Here is an 11,056-nt window from a genome sequence, read left to right as displayed (position 1 = left end):
CATCATATAAATGTACAATGATGTGTTTATTCACCTGTGGGTAGACATTTGGGCTGTTTCCAATTTGGGCTGTTATTGGCGTTCATGTATGTGTTTTTATGGGCATGTTTTTTCATTCTTGTGGGTAAATACCTAAGACTGTAGTTGCTGCCGTGCATTAACTGTTTTTACATATTGTTGGATTTAATTTGCTGATTTTTTTTTAGGGCTTTTGTCTCTATATTCATAAGGCCAAGGGAAGTCACAATAACTACCATTCAAAGAGGGAAACCTTTAGTCCTTTGCTGGAAGGCTGAGGCAAAACTAACCCTTTGTCTCTTTTACCTGTGTTGGAGCCATCATAGCAACAGTCCCTTAATCCTAAACACTGGTCATTGGAACCCGAATACGTATGAGCCAGATGGAATCATCCACCACCACAGGAAGAAAGGCATAAGAAATACATAATATGGCCATGGCAATGAGGAGTAATGCGGAAATTCAGAGGCCACAGTCTCCAACCTCATAACTAAGTAAACTTGCTCTATATTCTTTCCAGTCTCTAGTTTTGAGAGGTTTATGTATGTATATTCTAGACAACCATCCGTAAGTTGATGACCTCCGATGGAAAGACCATCAGAGAGTCCCTAGAGAGAAACTGTACATTTTAGGAAGGCCACTGGTATAATTTAAACTGTCATCATGAGGGAGACCGTTTTCAGCTGTGGCAGTGTAGCCACTGTACCCCGGTAGGCAGGCAGTACAGAGAAGGCAGGCTCAGAGAAGGTACAGCCACTCTGAATCTATGGACCTACAGCTATTGATTCTGGATCGAATGTCCTCTTTCTTTCTTTTTAAAAAAATTTTTAGGAGTGCCTGGGTGGCTCAGTTGGTTGAGCGTCCGACTTAAGCTCAGGTCATGATCTCACAGTTCCTGGGTTCAAGCCCTGCATCGGGCTCTGTGCTGACAGCTCAGAGCTTGGAGGCTGCTTCTGATTCTGTGTTTCCCTCTCTCTCTGCTCCTCCCCTGCTCATGCTCTGTCTCTGTCTCTCAAAAATGAACAAACATTAAAAAAGTTTAAAAAAAAAAGAATTATCTAAATAAATTAATATATATATATATTTAAATGTGTCTTTATTTTGAGAGAGAGTGTAAGCAGGAAAGAGGCAGAGAGAGAGAAGCACACAGAATCTGAAGCAGGCTCCAGGCTTCGAGCTGTCAGTACAGAGCCTGATGTGGGGATCAAAACCACAAGCCATGATATTATGACCTGGACCGAAGTTGGTCACTTAACCGACTGAGCCACCCAGGCGGCACATCAAATGTCCTCTTTCATAAGTGTGAAGTGGCTTGGGAGTGTTACTGCTTTGAAAACTGTCAGATTCCCCAAAAGTAAATGTTACTTATTCCATAGTAAATAATTTTATTTGCAAGTTAAGATTTATAATGAATTTACTGCAACTTCTCTTTCCTGTATACTTCTTAAATACCTGACTGAATCTTTGGCATGTACTGAAGCAATCAGATTTTTAAGAAAGCAATCAATATTCCAAAATGTCTCATCACACAATTAGGAATTATGTAAAGATAACTGAGGTAAAACACCAAGAACACATTGTTCTCTTGACTCATATCGGTTCCTCCCTGACAATGAATTTTCATGAGCTGCTTGGACTGTTAAGGAAAATTGATATTTTAAAATCTATGATTATTTGTGACAGGAGTACAATACTTGTAGGCTTTTGTTTGTATATTTATATTTATACTGAATATCCATGGCCACTTGTGAGTAAAATACCTTTTGTTTTTAAATTGCTCATTTGTATACTACTTGCCAAACATCACTTGAATGAATACTTACATGTGAAACTCGAGTGCTTTATGACTTAGCTTTTTTTTTTGACTTAGCTTTAAAATATTTAATTAAGAAATGAAGGGGAAAGCACCTTAGAGCACAATATAAATAGCTTATATGACTTTGTGGGGAAGGATCTGTTAATTTTTCTGAACACCTAAAGCTTATAACCTTCAAGAACTGCATTTTTTCCTTTTAACCAATTAAATAATATTCTTTCAAAATGCATGGCTTGATTTCCTGCCATCTTAAGCAGGATAGATAGAATGTAGCCTACCCCTTCTACAGGTGATAATTATGCATGTCAGTTCACTATGGGGTGTTGCCCTTGAGGTTTATTTAAGTGCTTAGACCAAAGGAGGGGATCAGAAACTGAAGCAGCACAGAAGTCCAGGGCCATGTAGTAAATGATGGGGCCATCTACTAAATGTGCCTCCTCTCTCTTCCGGTTCCCCTCCCGCATACTCATTGGCTTCCAATCTATTCATTGAAACTCAGGAAGATTGAGGGAACCAGATCACCTTAGTTATTCTTGCACTAACTTTATTTTATATATTTTATATTCTTTTACACTGTTGTTTTAGGGAGACCCGAGGGCAACTCTAAATGCTTTTACACAGGTGTCAAGTGCGTATTTCCTCTCATTTTCATGCCATAGGCCTTTCTATTTAATAAAGTTAGCCAAAGAGTGCATGCTGGAGAAGTGGCGCATGACTGGACTAAGGTCTGTGTACTTTACAAACTCTCAGTTACAAGGTAAATACGTTCCGGGATTTAATGTACAGCATGGTGATTATAGTTAATACTTCTGTTTTATATATTTGAAATTTGCCACAAGAGTAGATCCTGCCCGCCACCTTCTCCCCACATGGTAACCCTGTGAGGTGATGGATGTATTAACCACTTTAACTGTGGTAATTATTTCACAGTGTATACATATATGAAATCATCACGTTGTACAACTCAAATATATACAATTCTTATTTGTCAGTTATATCTCAATATAGCTGGTGGGGATGCAGGGTGGTGTGGAAAGTCCTGTGTACTTTTAAAGTGTAAGAAAAGCATGGATGGCCTAACCAGACATGGCTTTTTAAATTTGTTTCTGTTTGTGTCTTTCCTTAGAAGTAGGTCATGGGACAAAGATTCAAGTAAGAATAGGTCATTTGACGGACAAAGGAAACAGGGGTGGTGGGGATTTGAGAGAAGGTAGTGAAGGCAGTACAAAGTGTCTGTGATGCAGCCAGGTACTGCTGTGGGCAACTGGGGCTTCACGGGCTGTGCACCCGGCAGACAGCAGCACAGGGTGCGCTGCGCAGTCACTGCGACCACCCCTTGGGTCCATAGGGGAGTGTTCGCGTGTCCGCTTATGGACCTGCCCGCGCAGCAGAAGGCATGGTGTGTGTGTGTGTGTGTGTGTGTGTGTGTGTGTGTGTGTGGAGGGGGGGTGTCTGTGCCTCCAGAGAGCTCCCTCAGGTGAAGAGATGCAGGTCCAGGTGAGATGGAAGTAGGGCATGATAAAAGATAAACTGACACACAGTAGACAGTTTAAGAGTTCATTTGAGCATAAATCAAAAGGAATTGGGCAGTGTCAACCCCAAAGTAGTCAGGAGCTGGGGAGACACTGTTATAGAGAAAAAGCAGGAGCAAGGTTAGGAAACTGTTGATTGGCTATAGCTTAAAGCCTAGTTGGCTGTGATTGGTTGTCCTTAGGTTTCAATTTTGTCACCTTCAGGCATTTACAAACTTAGATTTTGGTTTGCTTAGGAAGGCCACCTTAGTACTGAAGCCACCACAATCTCATGGCTCCCATGTTTAACAGGCTGCTTGCCCTGCAGTGGCCGTGGGGAGGGAGAGGGTACAGGTGCGGCATCAGTAGAGTCCACTGTAGCTGGAGACTTTGACATGAGAATGGCCCCCGTGATGTGTAGACCTGCATTCTGAGAACAAATTGGCAACCTAAAGAGGTAAACTGAGGGAAGCTCAAATGACCAGAAACAGAGTTTATTCTGGTGCAATTTGGGAAGCACAAACTTGTAGCAAGCTACAGGTGAGTCCCTTTAGGGTTTGCATGGGAAAGGTGTGCAGGGAAGGAGGAGTCTGGCCAGTAAACTCACTGGCCTGAAGACAGAGAGAGATTCTTGATGGATGTTCATTGCTCACAAGATACATTTCAGTCTTGTATAAATTAGGCATTTATGGGAAATCATTCTCTCAGTTATTCAAGTTTCACTTTCCCAAAGTCACATACATGAGAATCTCCACTTCATTTCCTGCAGTTCCATCTTAGATTGAAATCATTTCACAAAACCTTGTAGTTTTTGGTTGTAATATATGGTTGTGAGTTTCCTTTAACAATACTAGTATCTGGAGACATTGGTCTATAATGTTTCTGGAAGGAAAACTCAGTTCCTATTAAGTAGGTCCACACTGCCTGTCATTTCTGCTTGATTTCCTGGATAAGTTATCCAGCAAATTGTCTAACTCATCCCTTTACTTTTATAATAATTTAACTACTGCCAATTTGAATTTCATCTGTCTTGAATAGTCAGCTGTAGTAAAATGAGTGAGAGGCCATTATTTTCCAGTGTCAGTTTACTCCACTCCCTCAAATCGGACAGTTTTTAAAATTACAGAGCAATGATTCTAAAAAATATTATGTCAAGCACTGTTTATTTATGAAAACTTTATTCTGTCTTTGTAAGATGCTCAGCTATGGGAGCAGTGAGTACAAATAAATAGGGATTCTGTATGTTTTGGCAGAAAGCTCTTTTTTTTGACCAGTATCATTTTTGTGTGTGAATCCATTTCTTTTCACCTCCATTTGGCCCTGGAGGTGTGTCTGTAATGGGATCTCACACATCTGCTTACTGTTACAAGGCTGGCATATGTGTTGATGTTATGTGCCTACTTGACTGAGCCAACAGGTGCCCAGATTAAACGTTACTTCTAGGTGTGTCTCTGGGGGTGTTTCTGGCTGAGATTAGCATTTGAAGCCATATACCCAAATCAAGTAGGTCGCCCTCCCCAGCATGGGTGGGCCTCATTCAATCCATTGAGGACCTGAATGGAAAAAAATCAGAGGACAGGAGGATTCATTCCCTTCTTGATGCTTGCTCGAACCAGGACACCAATCTTCTGCCACTGGACTGGAATTTACACCATCAATTTCCATGGTTTTTAGGTCTCTGAGCTCAGGCTGAAACAACACCATAGCTTTCCTAGGTCTCTATATTGTAGACAGTAGATCATAAAACTTCTTAGCCTCCAAAGACATGTGAGCTAAGTCCTCATAATGAATCTCCACGTATATATTATATAATATATATAATACTCTAGTGGCTCTATTTCTCTGGAGAACCCTGCCTAAGACAGCATGTGACTAGGCCTGGGCCAATCTTAGTACAGTATTTGGTTGAGCACACAGAGGTGAAAACACCATCCAGTCATGGCCAACCTATGTATGTGTCATGTGGGGACATGGATGTTACAGATGCTGGGGGAATGAATTTGTCTTTCTGCCTCATTTGCTAATCTGATAGTATAAGACTACACATGGCTGTGGTCACTATCTTGGCTACCTTACATAGAGAGACGTTCCATGCAGAATGCAGCCAAGTAGAGGCAAGTAGTGGAGACAAAAAGTCCTGGAGACTTTAGTCCCTACATCTGGCTGTTCTTGAACTCAACATCAGGGCATTCTGTTTGTTTGTTTCAAATTTATTTTAATTCAAGTTAGTTAATATGCAGCGTAATCTTGGCTTCAGGAGTAGAACCCAGTTATTCATCACTTACCTATAACATGCAGTGCTCAACCCAGCAAGTGCCCTCCTAAATGCTCATCACCAATTTAGACCATCCCCCCGCCTGTCCCCTCCAGCTACCCTCAGTTTGTTTTCTGTATTTAGGAGTCTCTTATGGTTTGCCTTCCTCTTTGTTCTAATCTTCTTTTTCCTTCCCTTCCCCTATGTTCATCTGTTGTGTTTCTTATATTCCACATATGAGTGAAATAATCTTATATTTGTCTTTCTCTGACAAATTATTTTATTATTTCTGATAAATTATTTCACGTAGAATAATACATTTTAATTCCATCTATGTTGTTGCAAATGGCAAAGTTTCATTACTTTTACTCATTGAGTGGTATTCCGTATATATTTACCCATTCATCAGTTGATGGACATTTGGGCTCTTTCCATACTTTGGCTATTGTCGATTGTGCTGCTGTAAACATTGGGGTACATGTGCCCCTTCAAATCAGTACTTTTGTATCCTTGAAGTAAATACCTAGTAGAGCAATTGCTGTGTCATAGGGTAGTTCTGCTTTTAATTATTTAGGAAACTCCATACTGTTTTCCAGAGTTGTTGCACTGGTTTGCATTCCTAAATAAGGCTCCCCTTTCTCCACATCCTTCTCAACATCTGTTGTTTCTTGTGTTTTTTAATTTTAGCCATTCTGACAGGTGTGAAGTGATATCTCATTGTGGTTTTGATTTGTATTTCCTTGATGATAAATGATGTTGAGCATCTTTTCATGTGTCTGTTAACCATCTGGATGTCTTTGGAAAAGTGTCTATTTATGTATTCTGCCCATTTCCTCACTGGGTTATTTTGTTTTTCAGGTGTTGAGTTTGAGAAGTTCTTTACAGAGTTTGGATACTACCCCTTTATCTGATATGTCATTTGCAAATATCTTCTCCCATTCTGTCAGTTGCCTTTTAGTTTTGTTGATTGTTTCTTTTGCTGTGCAGAAGCTTTTCATCTTGATGAGGTCTCAGTAGTTCATTTTCGCTTTTATTTCCCTTGCCTCATCAGACATGTGTAGAAAGAAGTTGTTGCAGCTAAAGTTAAAGAGATTGTAGCTTGTGTTCTCCTCTAGGATCTTGATGGTTTCCTGTCTCACATTTAGGTCTTTCATCCATTTTGAATTTATTTTTGTGTATGGTGTAAGAAAGTGGTCCAATTTCACTTTTCTGCATGTTACTGTCCAGTTTCCCCAGTACCACTTGCTGAAGAGACTGTCTTTTTTCCATTGGATACTCTTTCCTGCTTTGTCAAAATTCGTTGGCCATTCATTTGTGGGTCCATTCTGGGTTTTCTTTTCTATTCTATTGATCTCTGTGTCTGTTTTTGTGTTAGTACCATATTGTCTTAATTATTACAGCTTTGTAATGCAGCTTAAAGTCTGGAATTGTAATACCTCCAGCTTTAGTTTCCTTTTTCAAAATTATTTTGACTATTCAAGGTCTTTTCTGGTTCCATAAAAATTTTAGGATTGTTTGTTTTAGCTCTGTGAGGAATGCTGGTGTTGTTTTGTTAGGGGTGGCTTTGAATGTATAGATTGCTTTGGGTAGTATTAACATTTTAACAATATTTGTTCTTCCAATCCATGAGCATGGAATATTTTTCCATCTCTTTGTGTCTTCAGTTTCTTTCATAAACTTTCTATAGTTTTCAGCATACAGATCTTTTACCTTTTTGGTTAGGCTTATTCCCAGATATTTTTTGGTTTTTGGTGCAATTATAAATGGGATTGATTCCTTGATATCTCTTTCTGTTGCTTCTTTTTTGATGTATAGAAATGCAACCAATTTCTTTTTCTTTTTTTTTTTTTTACAAATAGTTTATTGTCAAATTAGTTTCCACATAACACTCAGTGCTCATCCCCAAAGTGCCCTCCTCCATGCCCATCCCCCCTCCCCCCACATCCATCAGTCCTCAGTTTTTGTCAGCATTCAAGAGTCTCTCATGGTTTGCCTCTCTCCCTTTCCCCCACCATTTCCGCCCTTCTTCTCCCCCTTGTTCCTCCGTCAAGTTCCTCCTAATCCTCCTATACGTGCAAACATATGATATTTGTCCTTCTGTGCCTGACTTATTTCGCTCAGCATAACACCCTCAAGGTCCATCCAAGAAATGCAACCAATTTCTGTACATTGATTTTATATCCTGTGATTTTGCTGAGTTCATTTATCAGCTCTAGCAGTTTCTTGGTGGAGTCTTTCAGGTTTTCCATGTAGAGTATCATGTTGTCTGCGAAAAGTGGGTCCACTTCTGAGTTCTCAATTTTGTTCCATTGGTCTACTGTCTGTTTTTGTGCCAATACCATACTGTCTTGATGATGACAGCTTTGTAGTAGAGGCTAAAGTCTGGAATGGTGATCCCTCCCGTTTTGGTTTTATTTTTCAGTATTACTTTGGCTATTCGGGGTCTTTTGTGGTTCCATACAAATTTGAGGATAGTTTGTTCTAGTTTTGAGAAGTATGCTGGTGCAATTTTGATTGGAATTGCATTGAATGTGTAGAGTGCTTTGGGTAGTAATGACATCTTAACTATATTTATTCTTCCTATCCATGAGCATGGAATGTTTTTCCATTTCTTTGTGTCTTCTTCAATTTCCTTCATAAGTTTTCTATAGTTTTCATCATACAGATCTCTTGTATCCTTGGTTAGGTTTATTCCTAGGTATTTTATGGTTTTTTGTGCAATTGTGAATGGGATCAGTTTCTTGATTTCTCTTTCTGTTGCTTCATTGTTGGTGTATAAAAATGCAACCGATTTGTTGTCTGATTTCTGAGGCTAGGACTTCCAACACCATGTGAACAACAGTGGTGAGGAGTGGACATCTCTGTCATGTTCCTGACCATAAAGGGGAAAGCTCTCAGTTTCTCCCCATTGAGGATGATATTAGCTGTGGGCTTTCATATATGGCTTTTATGATGTCGAGCTATGTTCTTTCTAACCCTATTTTCTTCAGGGTTTTTATCAAGAAAAGATGCTGTATTTTCTCAAATGCTTTTTCTGTGTCTATTGAAAGGATCATATGGTTATTATCCTTTATTTTATTAATGTGGTGTATCACATTGATTGATTTGTGAATATTCAATCCACCCTGTAGCCCAGGAATAAATCCCATTTAATCATGGTAAATAATTCTTTTAATGTCCTGTTGAATTTGATTTGCCAGCATCTTGTTAAGAATTTTTGCATCTAGTTTCATCAAGGATCTTGGCCTGTAATTCTCCTTTTTAGTGGGGTCTTTGGTTTTGGAATCAAGATAATGCTGGCTTCATAGAATAAGTTTGGAAGCTTTCCTCCACTTCTATTTTTTGGAACAGTTTGAGAAGAATAGGTATTAACTGTTCTTTAAATGTCTGATAGAATTCCTCTGGGAAGCCAGTTAGCTCAGGACTCTTATTTGTTGAGGGATTTTTGATAACTGATTCAATTTCTTTGCTGGTTATGGACCTGTTCAAATTTTCTACTTCTTCCTTTTTGAGTTTTGGTAGTGTGTGAATATCTAGGAATTTTTCCATTTCTTCCAGATTGTCCGGTTTGTTTTCATATGAGTTTTCATAGTATTCTCTAGCAATTGTTTGTATTTCTGTGGTGTTGATTGTGATCTCTCCTCTTTCATTTGTGATTTTATCTATTTGGGTCCTCTCTCTTTTCTTTTTGAGAAGTCTGGTTAGGGATTTGTCAATTTTGCTTATTCTTTCAAAAAACTAGCTTTTAGTTTCATTGATCTTTTCTACTGTCTTTTTCTCTATATTGTTTATTTCTGCTCTAATCTTTATTATTTCCCTTCTTTCCTGTCTTTAGGCTTTGTTTGCTGCTCCTTTTTTCACTTTTAGGAGTAAGGCTAGGTTGTCTATTGGGACCTTTCTTGCTTCGTGAGATAGGCCTGAATTACAATGTACTTTCCTCTTAGGATTTTCTGCTGGGGTTTGGACTATTGTGTTTTCATTTACTTCCATGTATTTTTTCTTTCTTCTTTAATTTCCTGACTAACCCATTCATTCTTTAGTAGTATGTTATTTAACTTACATGTATTTGAAGGCTTTCCAAAATTTTTCTTGCGGTCAATTTCAAGTGTTGTAGTGTTGTGATCTGAAAATATGCATGGTATGAGCTTGATCTTTTTGTATGTGTCAGAGGCTGATTTGTGACCCAGTATGTGATCTATTCTGGAGAATGTTTCATGTACACTTGAGAAGAATGTGTATTCTGCTGTTTTAGGATGAAATATTCTAAATATAGCTGTTAAGTCCACATAGTCCAATGTGTCATTCAAAGCCATTGTTTCCTTGTTGATTTTTTTGTTTAGATAATGTGTCCATTGATGTAAATGGGCTATTAAAGTCTCTTATTAATATGGTATTATTATCATTGAGTTTCTTTATGTTTGTGATCAGTTGACTTATATATTTAGATTCTTTCAAGTTGGGGACATAAATATTTACAATTGTTAGATCTTCTTGGTTATATGATATAATGACCTTTATCTCTTGTTACTATCTTTATTTTAAAATCTAGTTTGTCTAATATAAGTATGGCTAATCTAGCTTTCTTTTGACCTCCATAAGCATGATAGATGGTTCTCCATCCCCTCACTTCCATTCTGCAGGTGCCCTGAGGTCTAAAATGGGTCTCTTGTAGGCAGCCTATAGATGAATCTTGTTTGTTTGTTTGTTTGATCCATTCTGATACCCTATGTCTTTTGATTGGGACGTTTAGTCTATTTACATTCAGAGTGGTTATTGAAAGATATGAATTTACTGCTATTGTGTTAGCTTTAGATTTCGTTAGCACCAGATTTCTGGTGATGTTCTCTGGTCCTTTGGAGTCTTTGCTGCTTTGGTGGTCTTCGTTGTCTTCTTCTTTTTCTTCCTTCTTCCTTCTTCCTTCTTCCTTCTTCCTTCTCCCTTCTTCCTTCTTCTCCTCCTCCTGCTGCTGCTGCTGCTGCTGCTTCTGCTTCTCCACTCATAGAGTCCCCTTTAAAATTTCCTGCAGGGCTGGTTTAGTGGTTACAAACTCCTTTAGTTTTTGTTTGTCTGGGAAAGTCTTTAGGTCTCCTTCTATTTTCGATGACAGCCTTGCTGGATAAAAGATTCTTGGCTGCATATATTTTATATTCAGCACATTGAAGATTTCCTGCCACTGCCTTCTGGCCTGCCAAGTTTCACTGAACAGGTCTGTTACTACCTTTATGTATCTACTCTCATAGGTTAAGGACCTCTGGTCCCTGGCTGCTTTGAATTATCTCTTTATCTTTGTATTTTGCAAGTTTCACTGTTATGTGTCATGGTGTTGACCTGTTTTTGTTGTTTTTGAAGGGAGTTCTTTGTGCCTCATCGACTTGGATGTCTGTTTCCTTCCCCAGATTAGGGGAGTTCTCAGCTATAATTTGCTCAAATAAACCTTCTACCCCTTTTTATCACTCT

The sequence above is a fragment of the Crocuta crocuta genome, unplaced genomic scaffold (assembly GCF_008692635.1).
Source record: "Crocuta crocuta isolate KB4526 unplaced genomic scaffold, BGI_CrCroc_1.0 scaffold162, whole genome shotgun sequence".
Lineage (NCBI taxonomy): Eukaryota > Metazoa > Chordata > Mammalia > Carnivora > Hyaenidae > Crocuta > Crocuta crocuta.
Note: the sequence above shows the minus strand (reverse complement) of the source record.